This window comes from Leucopleurus acutus, assembly GCF_964270905.1.
Source record: "Leucopleurus acutus genome assembly, chromosome: 3".
NCBI lineage: Eukaryota > Metazoa > Chordata > Mammalia > Artiodactyla > Delphinidae > Leucopleurus > Leucopleurus acutus.
The window spans coordinates 102,554,782-102,572,742 of NC_139145.1; positions in this window are offsets into that span (position 1 = coordinate 102,554,782).

Genomic DNA, 17,961 nt, shown 5'->3' on the forward strand with positions numbered 1-17,961 from the left:
ATACTTTGATCTTTAATATTTCTTAAGCTGATGAAACATTTTCTACTACAGAAATGTTATTAACTTACCAACTCAATGGGGCTTAATCATGAATAATTTTTAACATTCTTAAAGTTGTACACCACCCATAGGAGTTTCCATTGAATCAGTTCCCACAGCTCAACCAGTGCTTTTATAAGTATATCCAGCTTTAAGCAATTATTGCAATTTTAGAAACCACAGGCATTTTGATTTTTCTCCTGATGAATTAATTTAGTTCTAGTAATTGGTCATGGCCTTTGTTCAGAAGTTCCAATTCAGTAACCCAGTATTAAAACTTGATTCTTCTTCTCTTGTCCACTCTGCATTGATTCTATATTACATAAAGATTAATCCTCCAATCCCAACACAGTCATGTCATTTCACCACTAAACACATTTCATTGGCTACCCTTCACATATGTTTAAATTCCATTTTCTTCCTCATTGTCTATAAGGTGTTTGCCCACTCATCAACTTCATTTAGTCCCATTTCCCCTCTGTTCACTAGGCTCTAGCCACAATGGTAAATTTTTAGAAGAAAGTATATGGGAAACATCAATATACTGTACTGCATTGAACAGATAGTTTCTAAACGGTACTCCAGTGACTAGATACAGCTCTTGTCACTTCAAAAGCTACACATCTTATTCTTCACTGTTTACTACTTGAAGAATCAGCAGCAACTTAATACTAGGCATTACAGCATCCTATATTTTAGTCATTTTTATGTTATTTCTAGAGGCATCTGCCATAGTGTTTAAGTGGAAATTGATTCAGTTTCTGCTGTACAGCTTACACTTTAAGTGTATGTAGGCATCCATTTAAGATCAAGAAGGAATTTAAAATTTCCATTTCTGAGATGATATGCTCTTAAAATTTAGAGTTCACAGATATAAGGCTCTACAGATAGAATTAATTTGAATTTTATGAAACTAGAAGTCTATACCATAATTTTGTAATTAATTATTCATATATGTTCACCTTAATTATTTAAACCAATTTACTTGTTAACTCTATATACTTTTAACAATGTTCTTTATGCTAGAGAGAGCTATAACACAGAAATATTCTTAGCTTTTACTCTAGATTCTCCTCGGGGCCTCAAGAGATTTAATGTGTCAGTCTAGCTCTTGTAAATGCCCTAGCTACAGCTCTTTTTATTATGTTCTCATATAATCTTCTCATGTCAAGGGTCTTCACTCATTTGGAGCATACTTTTGGGCTTAGACAGAGACTCTGCAGACTCAGCATATTTCCGTATTGTGTCTTTGAGACCTATTATTGGAGAGACTTGAATAACTGACACAAAACAGCCATTAGATGACACACAGAGGATTTGATGAAGTGATATGATATCCTCCCAAGCAAATTTTTAAAATCAGAATTCAAACTCTCCTTGTAAGTAACAATATTAGACAAACATATTTTCTACTTGTTCTTCTTTTTAATACTTTTGCTATTTCACATCTTTGTTTGATTTCAAGAGGTCATAATAAAACCTGAGTTGTGGTATTTTCTAACATGATTCAAATCTATTTGTTCATGACATAATTGTATATGTATAAAATCCAAAAGAATTATTATAAAGCAAAACCAAACCAAAACACTATTGATCTAATAAGTGAATTCAGCAAAGTCTCAGTATAAAGGGTTGACATAAAAAAGTACATATGCATACAACATACAGTAGCAACACACAAATAGAAAATAAAATTTCAACATTAATGCTGGAGTTTACAAAAATTAAGACTGTTTATGAAAATAAACTGTTAAATAAAAAAGCAAGCCACTGACTGGGAGAAAATATTCCACATTACATATATCAGACAAAAAGATGCGTATCTAGACCTTTACTGTCTCTTTTGCCACTAGTCACATGTGGCTATTTAAATCAAAATTAAAAATTCTGTTCCTCGGTCACACTAGCCTCATCTTAAGTGCTCAATGGTCATATCTGGCTAGTGGACAGCATATAAAGTTCTATTAGACAGAGCTAACCTATATAACATAAAGAACTTTTTAAAAGCAATTAATGAAAATACTATGTCCACAAACTGGGAACAACTCAAATTTATAATCAATAGGTGAATGAATAAATAATGCTGACTTTATAAAATAAAATACTACTTACTAATAAAAAGAAACACAATTCTCATCAATATTAAACATGGAAGAATTGCAAAGGCCTTATGTTGAACCACAAAGGCCAGATCTATGTATCATGTGATTCCATTTAGGTGAAGGTTAAGAACTTATAAAACTGACCTACGGAGACTGAAAACATAGTTGTTACCTTTAAGAGGGATAGAGAGAGTATGAGGGAACTTTCTAGAATTAACAGCCACTACACACACATGTGTAGCCAATACTTCAGAGAAGATGATCACCTTCATCGACCATCACAGAATCAACCGCAAATTAATCACACAAACCAATACTAGTATGCACCAACCCAAATGTCTAAAATAAAAACTGCAGTCACCAGTGCAGTTACTAATGCTGAAGAGTCAGAATTAACTGGAACACGCATACACTCCTGCTGGGATTGTAAACTGGTATGACCACTTTGGAAAATGCTTTAGCAATATGTGATAGAGCTAAATATGTGCATATGTTATGAACCAGCAATTCCACTCCTAGATATTTACTCCAGAGAAATTCACACATCTGTTTCCCAGGAAACATACAGAAGAATATTCACAGCAGCACTATTTATAGTAACTCTAAATAGAAACAACATAAATGTTCTATAACAATATAGTGGGTCAATGATGTAATATCTGTATGATGAATTTCTATACAGCAATAAAAATGAACAAATCACAACTACATGCATCAACATGCTTGAATCACATAAATACAGTGTCAAGTAAAAGGATCCAGGCAGAAAAACAGTTCATACTCTATGATGCCATTTATATAAAGTTTAAGAATAGACTAAACTCTTCTGTGGTGTTAGGATAATGATTATCTTTTGAGGGCAGGAAGAACAGGAAGTGTTATAAGGGAGCCTCTGAGGTGCTGATAATGTTCTAAGTACTGCTTACATGGTAGGTTCACTTTAATGAAACTCATCACTTCTGTACTGTTCTGACATGTGCTATCTTCTCTACTTATTTTACACTTAAAATATTTATGAAAGAACTTTTGTTCATCAAAAGATACCATTGAGAAATTGAAAAGAAAGAACGAGAGAATATATTTGCAGTGCATGAAACAGATCTATTGTATCAGGGAAAGTTTATTGATGGTTCCCTATGAGTTACTAAATGGCTGCCTTAACATCCATCATCTCAGATAATCTTCACAGCAACCGCATGATTAACCCCATTTTACTGAGGAAAGTAAGGCTTAGAAGGTTTGAGTGATTTTCCGCAGGTCACAAACACAGGCTGACTTCAAACCCACGCTCTCAAGCTCATAAGTCATACAGTAAACTGCTGGAAGGATTTGCCCAGCCATTATTCAAGCCATAATTATATATCTATTTTTCTTCAGATCGTATAATATAAAGAATTAAGATAGATCTTCGAATGTACATATGTACATACAGGTAATATACTCCCTGAACTACTGTACAAAGAGAAGCAATATGGTATATCAGAGCACAAGTTCTGGAGTAAGAAGGACTCCTGGGTCCATCAATCACTGTCTGGTCTTGGAAAGTAACTGCTCTGAACCTTGGTCTCCTCCTTGGTAAAATGGTAGTACTTTCATAGGTATCTAGAACAGTGCTTGGCCCTATGGAATGAATGAGTACTCTTTTAACATGACAAAGTGGTAAGTACTTATAATGAATATTCTTTTTTTTTTTAAGATTCTATGTAGAGAATTTATCTATCTATCTATCTATCTATCTTTTGGCTGGGTTGGGTCTTCATTGCTGCGTGCAGGCTTTCTCTAGTTGCAGCGAGCGGGGGCTACTCTTCATTATGGTGTGCGAGCTTCTCATTGTGGTGGCTTCTCTTGTTGCAGAGCACGGGCTCTAGGTGTGCGGGCCTCAGTAGTTGCAGCATGCAGGCTCAGTAGTTGTGGTGCATGGGCTCAGTAGTTGTGGCTCATGGGCTCTAGAGCACAGGCTCAGTAGTTGTGGCACAACGGCTTAGTTGCTGCATGGCATGTGGGATCTTCCCAGACTAGGGATTGAACCCATATCCCCTGCATTGGCAGGCAGATTCTTAACCACTGAGCTACCAGGGAAGTCCCCTGAATATTCTTTTAAATGTGTTTAAAAGTATGAAATATAATCATGTGCAGTCTAGTGTGTTGCACAATTTAATTTGAAGCTGAGTAATAGTTTTGTGTTTCAATACATTTTATAATGTGCAGAACAGGTCTACTGTATAATAATAAATGGAATCCATCATGTATAAGAAAAAGTAACTAGTGGAAATATAACAAAATCTATTTTTATGAAAAGATTATATGTTTAGCATAATAGTTTTAGATATATTTTAATTTCAAAATAAATATAAAACATGAATAAATAAAAGTTTAATAGCAATTTGTTACTCCTTTGACTTAATACCAGAAGGTAAGTCAAAAAGTGTCTGTCCATTTTCACAGTATTTGAGATTTTTAAATCCATATATATATGTGTGTGTTTTCAACCTTTAAAACTCCAATTTTTGGAAAGTAATTCAGGCCATCACTTATTTCATTTCTGGAATCTGATATTAGTATAGCAAATTTGGACATGTTATTCCTTTCCAAATGAATTAAAGCACATATTTGTATAACTACTTTTGAACTCATTTGCAGAGAATTATTCAAAGTGTTTATTCAAATGAATTATAATGCCAATTTTAAAAAAAGCCAAGTTTTTGATCCAATATTTTCTAGTGAGATGACATAGCCATTTTCTCTCAAATGATATTAACAAATTGGTGTCTCTCATAAGTAAAAATCATCTCTTGGTGTATTATACCAACATTGTTATCTGATCTCCCTATAGTACACCAGACCTCTATATTCACCAAGCAGTCTTAAACTTACTGTGACTTAAATCAAGAAGATTGTTTAATTCATGATGATCATTGCCATATCCATGACTTGCTCCATTTTTAATATTTTATCACCCCCCTCCCGCAAAAAATGTTCCTGGAGAATAATGCAATAAAGAGAACTATGTTCAAAATAGTGTCACCTTGAATTTATCTTTTATAATCAGACCAGCCTCAATAGCAACCAATGAAAAGAAATCATCCTTTGTGGTTTTGACTTATTTACATTAACTTTTCAAGACATTTCTTAACATATAAAAATAATTTTTTATTGTATTCAGAGACACTCGATCAAAAATGTCTTTAATCACGTTGTTGGTTGAATCATGTAGCGCCATATTCATATGTTGAAATAATATAGGGCTACATACCATAACCACCAGTTCCTCAGACTGTGGCCTTATTTGGCAAAAGAGTCACTGCAGATGTAATTAGTTAAAATGAGGGAATACTACAGTAGGGTGAGCCTCTAATCCAATATGACTGATAACCTAATACTGTAGAAAACTTTGATGTAGAGGCACGCACACAAGGAGAACACTGTGTAAATACTGGAGATACACTGCCACAAGCCAAGGAAATACCAGAGGTTAGGAGAAAGATCTGGAATAGATTCTTCCCTAGTAACTTCAAAAAGAAACATGGCCCACTGACACCTTGATCTTAGACTTTTGGCCTCCAGAACTATGATACAGTACCTTTCTGTTGTTTAACCTACTCAGTTTCAGATACTCTAACAGCCCTAGCAAACTAATATATACATCATATACTTTTTAAGACCATTAGTAAAATTAAGTGACAGGAATTAACTGAAATGGTAGGCACCTACAAATTATTTCTCTTTTCACTTAACTTCTAAGTTCAGCTGCATATGCAAGACTAAATGAAACAATACTACTAATTAGACTATCTTTGGAAATGCTTCTTTGTTTGGAACACGTAATTCTTACATTGCTAAGTAGACAATATTTTTTAAACTTTCCATCTGAAAATTATGGTATCAGATTTATATTTTTAGTTGTTAAATAGTTTTACTTCATAATATTGTCATTATTTCATTTTCATTCCCAAAAACAGACTACTGAAATCTTATTTATTCAATTTCACTGAAGTTTTATTTTTTTTGCGGTACGCGGGCCTCTCACTGTTGTGGCCTCTCCCATTGCAGAGCACAGGCTCCGGACACGCAGGCTCAGCAGCCATGGCTCACGGGTCTAGCTGCTCCGCGGCATGTGGGATCTTCCCAGACCGGGGCGCGAACCCGTGTCCCCTGCATCGGCAGGCGGACTCTCAACCACTGCGCCACCAGGGAAGCCCTTCACTGAAGTTTTTATCATATATCTTTTCTGAAGTGTACTTAGAGTTCTTACTACAGATTTTTTCACAATGACATATTTTCAATAAAGGTACACTCTGCACATCAAACAGATACCAGTAATCTATACCCCCATCAAGAAAACATTTACTCCAATTTTCCTTGAATCATGTAGCCTATTGGACGATCTATTATATGTCAATTTCTAAATAAAAGTTTTAAGTTCTTTTAAGAAAGAATGCAATGTAATAACAAACAATGCCCAGCCCCAGTGTTGGGAGATGATAGGATGTAATGGAGCTTCCTGAGGTCATGTCCTATATACAGGGGGTGTCAGCCATTCAATTCCAGTGACATCCTCCTAGCATGTTGCCATATCTGCCAATTTTAAATGATAGTAAATTTTAAGAAAACACAGTGGAGATTTAAACATGTGTTTGGTTCATTTATGCCTTCTGGGATTCCAGTTAGACACTTTTGAACTGTGAGTGTCACTATGTACTCACAGAAACTTAGACTCAAAATAGCCAAGCTTTTGTTTGTTTGTCTTTGAGACTGTGGCCTTCGTTCGTGGCCTCCCAGGCTGAGACATGACTCCTGATCAAAGCAGAAAAACCAGAGGTTGTGGACTCCAGGTTACATTCCCTGATTCCCCCACCCCAGACACCCTCCTGTGAGCCACATGTGTAGAAAGTGCTGGCCTGTGATGATCCTCTGGGAAAGGCCAAAGTGTGCAAAAGCCCCACCCCTGGATGAAGGCAGCAGGGAGAAGGAAGCTCATGTCTGGCAGAAAATAGGCCTAGGTCCCCAGAAGACTGGGATGGAGGGAGAGCCTACTGCCACCACCATGGGGCCTGGGGAAATTCCATGCACTCCTGGGCTCATGGGAACTGGCAAAGGGAAGCTTCAGCATGGAGTTCTAGGAGGGTGTGACTGGGAGGGATGGGTCATTTCTGTACCCCTGTGAGGGGAGGTAGGCATGGAGGGAGAACTTAGGGATCTCAGAGGATGGGAGGCCCCTTCAGTGTCCATTGTTGCAGACCTGGAGGCCCATCTGAGTGGCCATTTCAAATAACCCTTCTCCTTGGTCCTGACTGAGCACCAGAGATAGTTAATAGCACTGATCAGGCATGCCATGTCCCAGCCTTCCTCAGAACCAGCTGACTTTGCTCTGCCTTAGCCAGCTCTCTCCTGATATGTCTGTCCTGCCTTAGGTCCTTCTTCTCCACTAGGGCACATTGGGGCATAATTATTCTTTAAACTAGATCCTTTTTTTTTTTTGTAATTTTTGCCTCATCATCATTTCACCTAGCCATCCAAAAGCAGAAATCTTGCCATCATAGACTTACACATCCAAACAGTACTTCTGTTTTTACTTTTTCAAAACCTTAAACCTATCCTTCTTCTTCAAATTCTACCTTTTCACAGATTATCATCATCAATGTTCTTTTCAAAGTTTTTTTTAAAGTTCTATTAATAGATTTCCTAACACCAGAGTTCCCTTTCTGCAAAACTATATATATAAATATATATATATATTTATATATATATACACACACACATACACACACATGAATACTTTTAATCAGAGATATTTAAATTCCAAAATGGAAAAGTATAAAACAGAAAATTAAACCAATAAATAAATGAATACCAGTTGGTTACTTCTTTAAGTTGGTATCAAAAGTCTGACACTTCTTCATTCGCACTAAGATCTCAGTGTCAGGGATTATATTTTTCAAGATCTATAGCATTCCAGGCCCCTTGCAAAATGGTGACTGGGATAAACTGGTGAACAAAACTGGTAGGACTCTACCTTCTTAAACCTTATATTTTATTAGAATAAAATTTAGTTATATAGACAAAAAATGTGTATAATATTAAAATATATGGCCTAGTATATAAAAATCCAAATTCCTAAGACTTCTTGGTCTTTCATGGTTTTGTACCTGATGCACCTTTTCAAAATTATTTTGTCTCACCCCAGACAAAATATGAGAGCAGAGTTTGAGCTATGAGCTACTACTATGAGCTCCTTGAGAGTAGCGTTCGCATCATTCTCCTTCATACCCTGACTTTCTTGCATAAGCCTGGGACATAATCAGTAATCACATGTTTTTTAATCAAAAATGATTACTCTTTATATTGTTCTTTACTTGATCATTTCTTTAACCTCTATAAATTCCTAAGAAGAAGAATTGTTCTTGTTCTCTTTCATATATATATTCTATTTCTCTAGAACTACTATTTCTATTTCTCTAGAATTACTGCTGAGTTTATAGAGGAATCTTAACAGTATATGCTGGATGCCTGATCATTTTCAACATGCTGGACCAGGTTCCCCTGGAAAAAGGTAATAGTGTTTTTGTAAGATATATACATTCCTTCAATAGTCTCAGTACTCTGTATCCGACAGAGAAGTGTGCTAAAAGCTTCTGAAACTCATCACTTTTACCTATATAATTTAAAAAAGGCTGATAAAAATGATTTGTGGTTGTTTCAACAGTTACGTTGATTATGCTAAATGACTAACCTGTAAAATGATGTAGAAAGTACAGATAAAAGGAGATAAATAAAACAAATCATCCTTAAATGGTCAATTTTAATGTAGTCATACACTGAATAACTTACACATGGAAAGAATCTGATTTAGTTTTTGACTTGAATCATCTATTCCTTCATTCAAATGACTCTGTATACTGAGTATCCTAAGAATATAGGGTACTTTTAAACATTTCTTTAATACAAATAATTAACATTTCTTATTCCCAACTGAGAAATAAATTTGGCCATATATAAATCTGATAGTTTGATTGTATTATTAAGTAAAAAGTTTGAATGAGATCTAGGAATTATTAGGTCTGTCTCACATCCTTTCTTACACTATTATGGCTTATAAATTCCAGAAATATCTTAATCCCTGTGATAAATCAATTAACTAAAATTAGTACTGTACTTTGCCAGATAGATAGTGAATTGGCACCTACCGCCAGACAATGAATTATAACATAATACTATATAACATCTTTATATTTCATTTAAACACTGATATATAACATCAGTTTGTATAATGTAATAGACCTTTCAGAAATTATAAACTTAGGATAAGTGTGTACTAAAAGAAAATAATGGAAGACAGTGGAGAAGTAGGAGGAGGTAGAGTTTCTCTCTCTTCACAAATGCATCAAGGATACGTCTACAGATGGAACAATTCTCACAGAGCACCAGCTAAACACTAGCAGAAGACCTTGGATGCCAGAAACGACAGGAAAGATCTCCACATAACCAGGTAGGATGAAAGAAAAAAGAAGGGAAAAAGAAGAGGAACGGAAGTGGGATGGAACCTGCACCCCTTGTGGGGCACTGAGGAAGAGGAGAGGTTCCTGTATGTGGGGAAGGCAGCTCATCGATGGGGAAATCAGCTGGGACAGAAGGGGAGCATATGAGGCTCTTGGAAGAGGGTGAAACAGCCAATCTGTGGCAGAAAGGACAGAGTGAGACTGTCACAGCCCTGCATGCCCCAGACTGGGATGTGTGCCCACTGGTACACTCAAGGGCTGGGAGCTGGAACATGGGGACTGGAGAGCAAACCCAGGGAAAGGACTGCCATTGGCTGTGAGGAGACAGCCTGAGGGGTTGGAAGGAAGGAAATCTGCAACCAGGAATGCTTATGAAGGAAACTTGGTCTGCCATAGAAGCAAGGTACTGCTGTTGAGTGATACGCAGGGGGTGGAGCCACCATTGCAGCCTCTCTCTCCCCATGCACCATCCCTGCCCCCCAGGCACTAGGAAAGGGCCCTACCAGGGCTGGCCTTCTCACACCTGCTGCTGGGCACTAGGAAATGCCACCAGGGCCTGATCCTCTCATGATGGCTGCTAGGCTAGGAAAAGCTCCCATTAGGGCTGGATCTCTTGCATCCATGGCCGCTGGCTAACCTGTGCACCTCCTCACTGGTGGGACTGGATCTCTCACGGCCACTGACCCACCCACCCCCATGTACTTGGTGCCACTGGGGTTCCTGTGATCCTGGCAGCCATGACACCTCCATGCCCTGTCCTCACCAGAGCAGACCTGAGTGCTCCAGGGCAGCCTCAGGAGCAGACCCCTGTGGGTGGCCCACACCCAGAGGTGGGGCTAAAACAACAGCTGAGCCCCAGAGGTGGGGTGACTAGGGAAGAGGAACAAAAATTTTTCCGTGCAGCTACACAAGCCGCATATTAAATCTCCACAATCAGCATGCTAAACTCTGCATCTATGGAATATTTAAAGGGACAAAAAGTGTTCCCACAACTGAGAATGGTCTAGCCCTAGCAGCTGTGGACTTTGGGGGCAAGTACACGTGGGAATTGGGTCAGGTCAGAGTCTGAGCTGCCCCTACAGTGACCACAATGGGTCCAGAGACCTACCCAAACGTACTGGAGGGCCTCCTGGGGAGGCAGAGTTCAGCTGTGGCTCATGGGGGGGGCAAAGACACTGACAGCTGAGACCTCAGGAAAATATTATTATTACTATTGTTTTGTTTTGTTCTGTTGTTTTATTACTTTTTAGTTTTAATTAAAAAAAAATTTTAATATATTTTTATTTTTTCATTTTTCTATTTTTACTTTACTTTTCATTGCTTTGTGTTTTTTTCCTTTTATTCTTTGTTCTGTTTTTAATCTTTTTTAATCATTTTTGTGTGTTTTATGTTTTGCTTTTTTTTAGTTTGCATTCTACCTTGTCTCCTGTTTGTTTTTGTTAGTTTTCTTTTTAATTGTTTGATTTCATTTTTGGGTCCTATTATTTGTCTGGTGGTTCTCTTCTTTTTTGTTTTCCCTGTTTTTCTTTTTTTTAATGTATGTGTGTGTGTTTCTTTGTTACCTTTTGTTCTTGTTTGGTTTTGCTTTTACCATATGCCTTGGCTTTTATCCATCTGTTCATTTGTTTTCGTTTTTTTTTTAATTGTTGCTGTTGCTGTTTGTTTGCTTTTGTCTTTGCTATTTCTCTTGGGTTTTGTTCATTGTTTTTTTTCTCCCCGTCCCCTCCCTTTTTTTTTTTTTTGCCACACTGTGCAGCTTGCAGGGTCTTGGTTCCCCAGGCAGGGGTCGGGCCTGAGCCTCCAGGGTGGAAGCTCCGAGTCCAGGATGCTGAGCCACCAGAGAATTCCCAGCCCCAGGGAATATTAATTGGCAAAAGCTTTCCCAGAAGTCTCCATCTTGACTCCAAGACCCGGCTCCATCCAACTGCCTGCAGACTCCAGTGCTGGACACCTCACACCAAAAAACAAGCAAGACAGGAACACAAACCCACCCATCAGCAGACAGGCTGCCTAAAGTCATACTAAGCTCAGACACTCCAAAACACACCACCTTATGTGGTCCTGCCCATCAGAGGAACAAAGTCCAGCTCCACCCACCAGAATGAATGCCAGTCCTTCCCACCAGGGAGCCTACAAAAACCCTGGACCAATCTTGCCCACTGGGAGCAGACACCAGAAGCAAGAGGAACAATGACCCTGCAGCCTGAAGAAAGGAGACCTCAAACACAGTAAGTCAGACAAAATGAGAAGATAAATATGTTGCAGATGAAGGAGCAAGGTAAAAACCCACAAGGTCAAATAAATGAAGAGGAAATAGGCAATCTACCTGAAAAAGAATTCAGAGTGATGATAGTAAAGATGATCCAAAATCCCAGAAATAGAATGGAGGCACAGATCAAGAAAATACAAGAAATGGTTAACAAGGACCTCAAAGAACTAAAGAAAAACAGAGATGAACAACACAATAACTGAAATTAAAAATACACTAGAAGGAATCAACAGCAGAAAAATGAAGACAGAAGAATGGATAAGTGAGATGGAAGACAGAATGGTGGAAATAACTGCCACAGAGCAGAATAAAGAAAAAAGAATGAAAAGAAATGAGGACAAACCCAGAGACGTCTGGGACAACACTAAATGCACCAACATTCTAATTGGGGGGTCCCAGAAGGAGAGAAAGAGAAAGGGTCTCAGAAAATATTTGAAGATATTATAACTGAAAACTTCCCTAACATGGGAAAGGAAACAGCCACGCAAGTCCAGGAAGCACAGAGAGTCCCATACAGAATAAACCCAAGGATAAACATGCCGAGACACATATTAATCAAACTAATGAAAATTAAAGACAAAGAAAAAATATTAAAACAGCAAGGGAGGGCTTCCCTGGTGGCGCAGTGGTTGCGAGTCCGCCTGCCAATGCAGGGGATATGGGTTCATGCCCCGGTCCGGGAATATCCCATATGCCGCGGGGCGGCTGGGCCCGTGAGCCATGGCCGCTGAGCCTACGCGTCCAGAGCCTGTGCTCTGCAGCAGGAGGGGCCACAGCGGTGGGAGGCCCACGTACTGCAAACAAACAAACAAACAAAAAAAAAACAGCAAGGGAAAAGCAACAAGTAACATGCAAGGGAATCCCTATAAGGTTATCAGTTGAGTTTTCAGCAGAAACTGTGCAGGCCAGAAGGGAGTGTCAGGATACATTTAATGTGATGAAAGGGAAAAACCTACAACCAAGATTACACTAGCCAGCAAAGATTTCATTCAGATTCAATGGAGAAATCAAAAGCTTTACAGACAAGCAAAAATTAAGAGAATTCACACCACCAAAGCAGCTGTACAACAACGCTAAAGGAACTTCTCTAGGTGGGAAACACAAGAGAAGAAGAAGAAAAAGACTTATAAAACAAGCCCAAAACTACAAAGAAAATGGTAATAGGAACATACATATGGATAATTACCTTAAATGTAAATGCATTAAATGCTCTAACCAAAAGACACAGACTAGTTGGATGGATACAAAAACAAGAACTGTAATATGCTGTCTACAAGAGACTCACTTCAGACCTAGGGACACACAGAGACTGAAAGTGAGGGGATGGAAAAAGATATTCCATGCAAATGGAAATCAAAAGAAAGTTGGAGTAGCAATTCTCATATCAGACAAAATAGACTTTAAAATAAAGACTGTTACAAGAAACAAGGAAAGACACTACATAATGATCAAGGGATCAATCCAAGAAGAAGATATAATAATTGTAAACACTCATGCACCCAACATAGGAGCACCTCAATACACAAGGCAAATGCTAACAGCCATAAAAGGGGAAATCAACTGTAACATAATGATAGTGAGGACTTTAACACCCCACTTACACCAAAGGACAGATCATCCAGGCAGAAAATTAATAAGGAAACACAAGCTTTAAATGACACATTAAACGAGATAGATTTAATTGACATTTATAGGACATTCCATCTGAAAGCAGCAGAATATACTTTCTTCTCAACTGCACATGGAACATTCTCCAGGATAGCTTACATCTTGGGTCACAAATCAAGCCTTGGTAAATTTAAGAAAATTGAAATCATATCAAGCATCTTTTCCGACCACAACGCTATGAGATTAGAAAACAATTACAGGAAAAGAAAACTATAAAATAACACAAACACATGGAGGCTAAACAATATGCCACTAAATAACCAACAGTTCACTGAAGAAATCAAAGAGGAAATTAAAAAATACCTAGAAACAAATGACAATGAAAACACAATGACCCAAATCCTATGGGATTCAGCAAAAGCAGTTCTAAGAGGGAAGTTTATTGCAATACAATCCTACCTCAAGAAACAAGAAAAATCTCAAACAACCTAACCTTACAACTAAAGGAACTAGAGAAAGAACAAACAAAACTCAAAGGTAGTAGAAGGAAAGAAATCATGAAGATCAGAGCAGAAATGAATGAAAGAGAAATGAAAACAATAGCAAAGATCAATAAAAGTAAAACCTGGTTCTTTGAGAAGATAAACAAAATTGATAAACTTTAGCAAGACACATCAAGATAAAAAGAGAGAGGACTAAAATCAATAAAATTAGAAATGGAAAAGGAAAAGTTACAAAAGACACCACAGAAATACAAAGGATCATAAGAGACTAATATAAGCAACTATATGCCAATAAAATGGACAACTTGGAAGAAATGGACAAATTCTTAGAAAAGCACAACCTTCCAACACTGAACCAGGAAGAAATAGAAAATATGAACAGACCAATCACAAGTGATGAAATTGCAACTGATTCAAACTGTGAAATTTTCCAACAAACAGAAGTCCAGGACCAGATGGCTTCACAGGCAAATTGTATCAAACATTCAGAGAAGAGCTAACACCTATCCTTCTCAAACTCTTCCAAAAAAACTGCAGAGGGAGGAACACTCCCAAACTGACTCTATGAAGCCACCATCACCCTGATACCAAAACCAGATAAACATACCACAAAAAAAGAAAATTACAGGCCACTATCACTGATAAATACAGAAGCAAAAATCCTCAACAAAATACTAGCAAACCAAATCTAACAACACATTAAAAGGATCATACACCATGATCAAGTGGGATTTGCCCCAGAGATGCAAGGATTCTTCAACATACGCAAATCAATCAATGTGATACACCATACTAACAAACTGAAGAATAAAAAACACATGATCATCTCAATAGATGCAAAAAAAGCTTCTGACAAAATTCAACACCATTTATGATAAAAAACTTTCCAGAAAGTGGGCATAGAGGGGACCTACCTCAACATAACAAAGGCCACATATGACATACCCACAGTAACCTTTATTCCCAATGGTGAAAAATTGAAAGCATTTCCTCTAATATCAGGAACAAGACAAGGTTGCCCACTCTCACCACTATTATTCAATGTAGTTTTGGAAGTCCAAGCCATGGCAATCAGAAAAGAAAAAGAAATAAAAGGAATACAAATTGGAAATGAAGAAGTAAAACTGTCACTGTTTGCAAATGACATGATACTATACATAGAAAATCCTAAAGATGCCACCAGAAAACTACTAGAGCTAATCAATGAATTTAGTAAAGTCACAGGATACAAAATAAAACACAGAAATCCCTTGCATTCATATACATTAATAATGAAAGATCAGAAAGAGAAATTAAGGAAACAGTCACATTTACCATAGCAACAAAAATAATAAAATACCTAGGAATAAACCTACCTCAGGAGACAAAAGACCTGTATGCAGAAAACTATAAGATACTGATGAAAGAAATCAAAGACAACACAAACAGATGGAGAGATATACAATGTTCTTGGATTGGAAGAATCAAGATTGTGAAAATGACTATACTACCCAAAGCAATCTACAGATTCAATGCAATTCTTATCAAATTACCAATGGCATTTTTCACAGAACTAGAACAGAAATTTTTACAATTTGTATGGAAACACAAAAAACCCAAAATAGCCAAAGCAATCTTGAAAAAGAAAAATAGAGCTGGAGGAATCAGGCTCCCTGACTTCAGAATATACTACAAAGCTACAGTAATCAAGACAGTATGGTACTAGCACAAAAACAGGAATATAGATCAATGGAACAGGATAGAAAGCCCAGTGATAAACTCACGCACCTACGGTCACCTCACCTATGACAAAGGAGGCAAGTATATACAATGGAGAAAAGACAGCCTCTTCAATAAGTGGTGCTGGGAAAACTGGACAACTACATGTAAAAGAATTAAATTAGAACACTCCCTTACAGCATACACAGAAATAAACTCAAAATGGATTAAAGACCTAAATGTAAGGCCAGACACCATAAAACTCTTAGAGGAAAACATAGGCAGTACACTGACAGAAATCGCAGCAAGATCTTTTTTGACCCACCTCCTAGAGAAATGGAAATAAAAACAAAAATAAACAAATGAGACCTAATGAAACTTAAAAGCTTTTACACAGCAAAGGAAACCATAAACAAGATGAAAAGACAGCCCTCAGAACGGGAGAAAATATTTGCAAATGAATCAACGGTCAAAGCGTTAATCTCAAAAATATACAAACAGCACATGCAACTCAATATCAAAAAAAACAAACAACCCTATCAAAAAAATGGGTGGAAGACCTAAATAGACATTTCTCTAAAGAAGACATACAAATGGCCAAGAGGCACAAGAAAAGCTGCTCAACATCACTAATTATTAGAGAAATGAAAATCAAAACTACAATGAGGTACCACCTAACACCCGTCAGAATGGCTGTCATTAAAAATCTACAAACAATAAATGCTGGAGAGGGTGTGGAGAAAAGGAGACCCTCTTGCACTGTTGGTGGGAATGTAAATTGATACAGCCACTATGGAGAACAGTATGGAGGTTCCTTAAAAAACTAAAAATAGAACTACCATAAGACCCAGCAATCCCACTACTGGGCATATACTCTGAGAAAGCCATAATTCAAAAAGAGTCATGTACCCCAATGTTCATTGCAGCACTATTTGCAACAGTCAGGATGTGGAAGCTACCTAAATGTCCATCAAGAGAGAAATGGAGGGCTTCCCTGGTGGCGCAGTGGTTGAGAGTCCGCCTGCCGATGCAGGGGACACAGGTTTGTGCCCCAGTCCAGGAAGATCCCACATGCCGCGGAGCGGCTGGGCCCGTGAGCCATGGCCGCTGAGCCTGCGCGTCCGGAACCTGTGCTCCGCAATGGGAGAGGCCACAACAGTGAGAGGCCTGCGTTCCCCCCCCCCCCAAAAAAAAAGAAATGGAAGATGTGGTACATATATATAATGGAATATTACTCAGCCATAAAAGCAATGAAATTGGGTCATTTGTAGAGACGTGGATGAACCTAGAGAGTGTCATACAGAGTGAAGTCAGTCAGAAAGAGAAAATCAAATATATTAATGTATATATGTAGAATCTAGAGAAATGGTATAGATGATTTTTGCAAAGCAGAAATAGAGACAGAGACGTAGAGAACAAATGTATGGACGTCAAGGGGGGAAAGGGGGAGTGTGGGATGAATTGGGACATTGAGATTGACATATATACACTATTGATACTATGTATAAAATAGATAACTAATGAGAACCTACAGTATAGCTCAGGGAACTCTACTCAATGCTCTGTGGTGACCTAAATGGGAAGGAAATCCAAAAAAATAGGGGACATATGTATACGTATAGCTGATTCACTTTGCTGTATAGTAGAAACTAACACAACATTATAAAGCAGCTATACTCCAATAAAAATTCATTAAAAAAAAAGAAAATAATGGGATACATGATTTTCTATTATTTGTCTTTCTGGTAATAAAGTTTACATATTTCATAATTCTAGAGAGTATCTGTGGATATACGTTTTCTATTAATAATGACATTCAATAAATGATCTCCAAGACTTAAGTAATTTTCTATTTTTCTTTATGCTATTTCATAGCATAGAAATATAGAAATAGCTATTAAATCAGCAACAGAATTAACAGAATTTGAACCCACTTAAAAACCAGTAACTTTTTTTCAAAGGAGATGTAGCATCAATATCAATCTATAAAATTATATGAACACTTCAGTAAAGCAATCCTTATATCTCATAGGAAGAAAACAGAGTACGAGAAAACAAAGCACTAAAAGTAAGCCATTAAAAGTAAGCCATTATTAAGAAACTATTCTAGAAGTAGTACACATTACCAAATTCCAGGAATTCTAGAGATGCGCCTACTCCCTCAGAATACTTAGAAACAATGCAAATAACAGTATCTACTAAAAGTGAAACATGACAACCAACACAGTGGATCACTTAAAAAACCT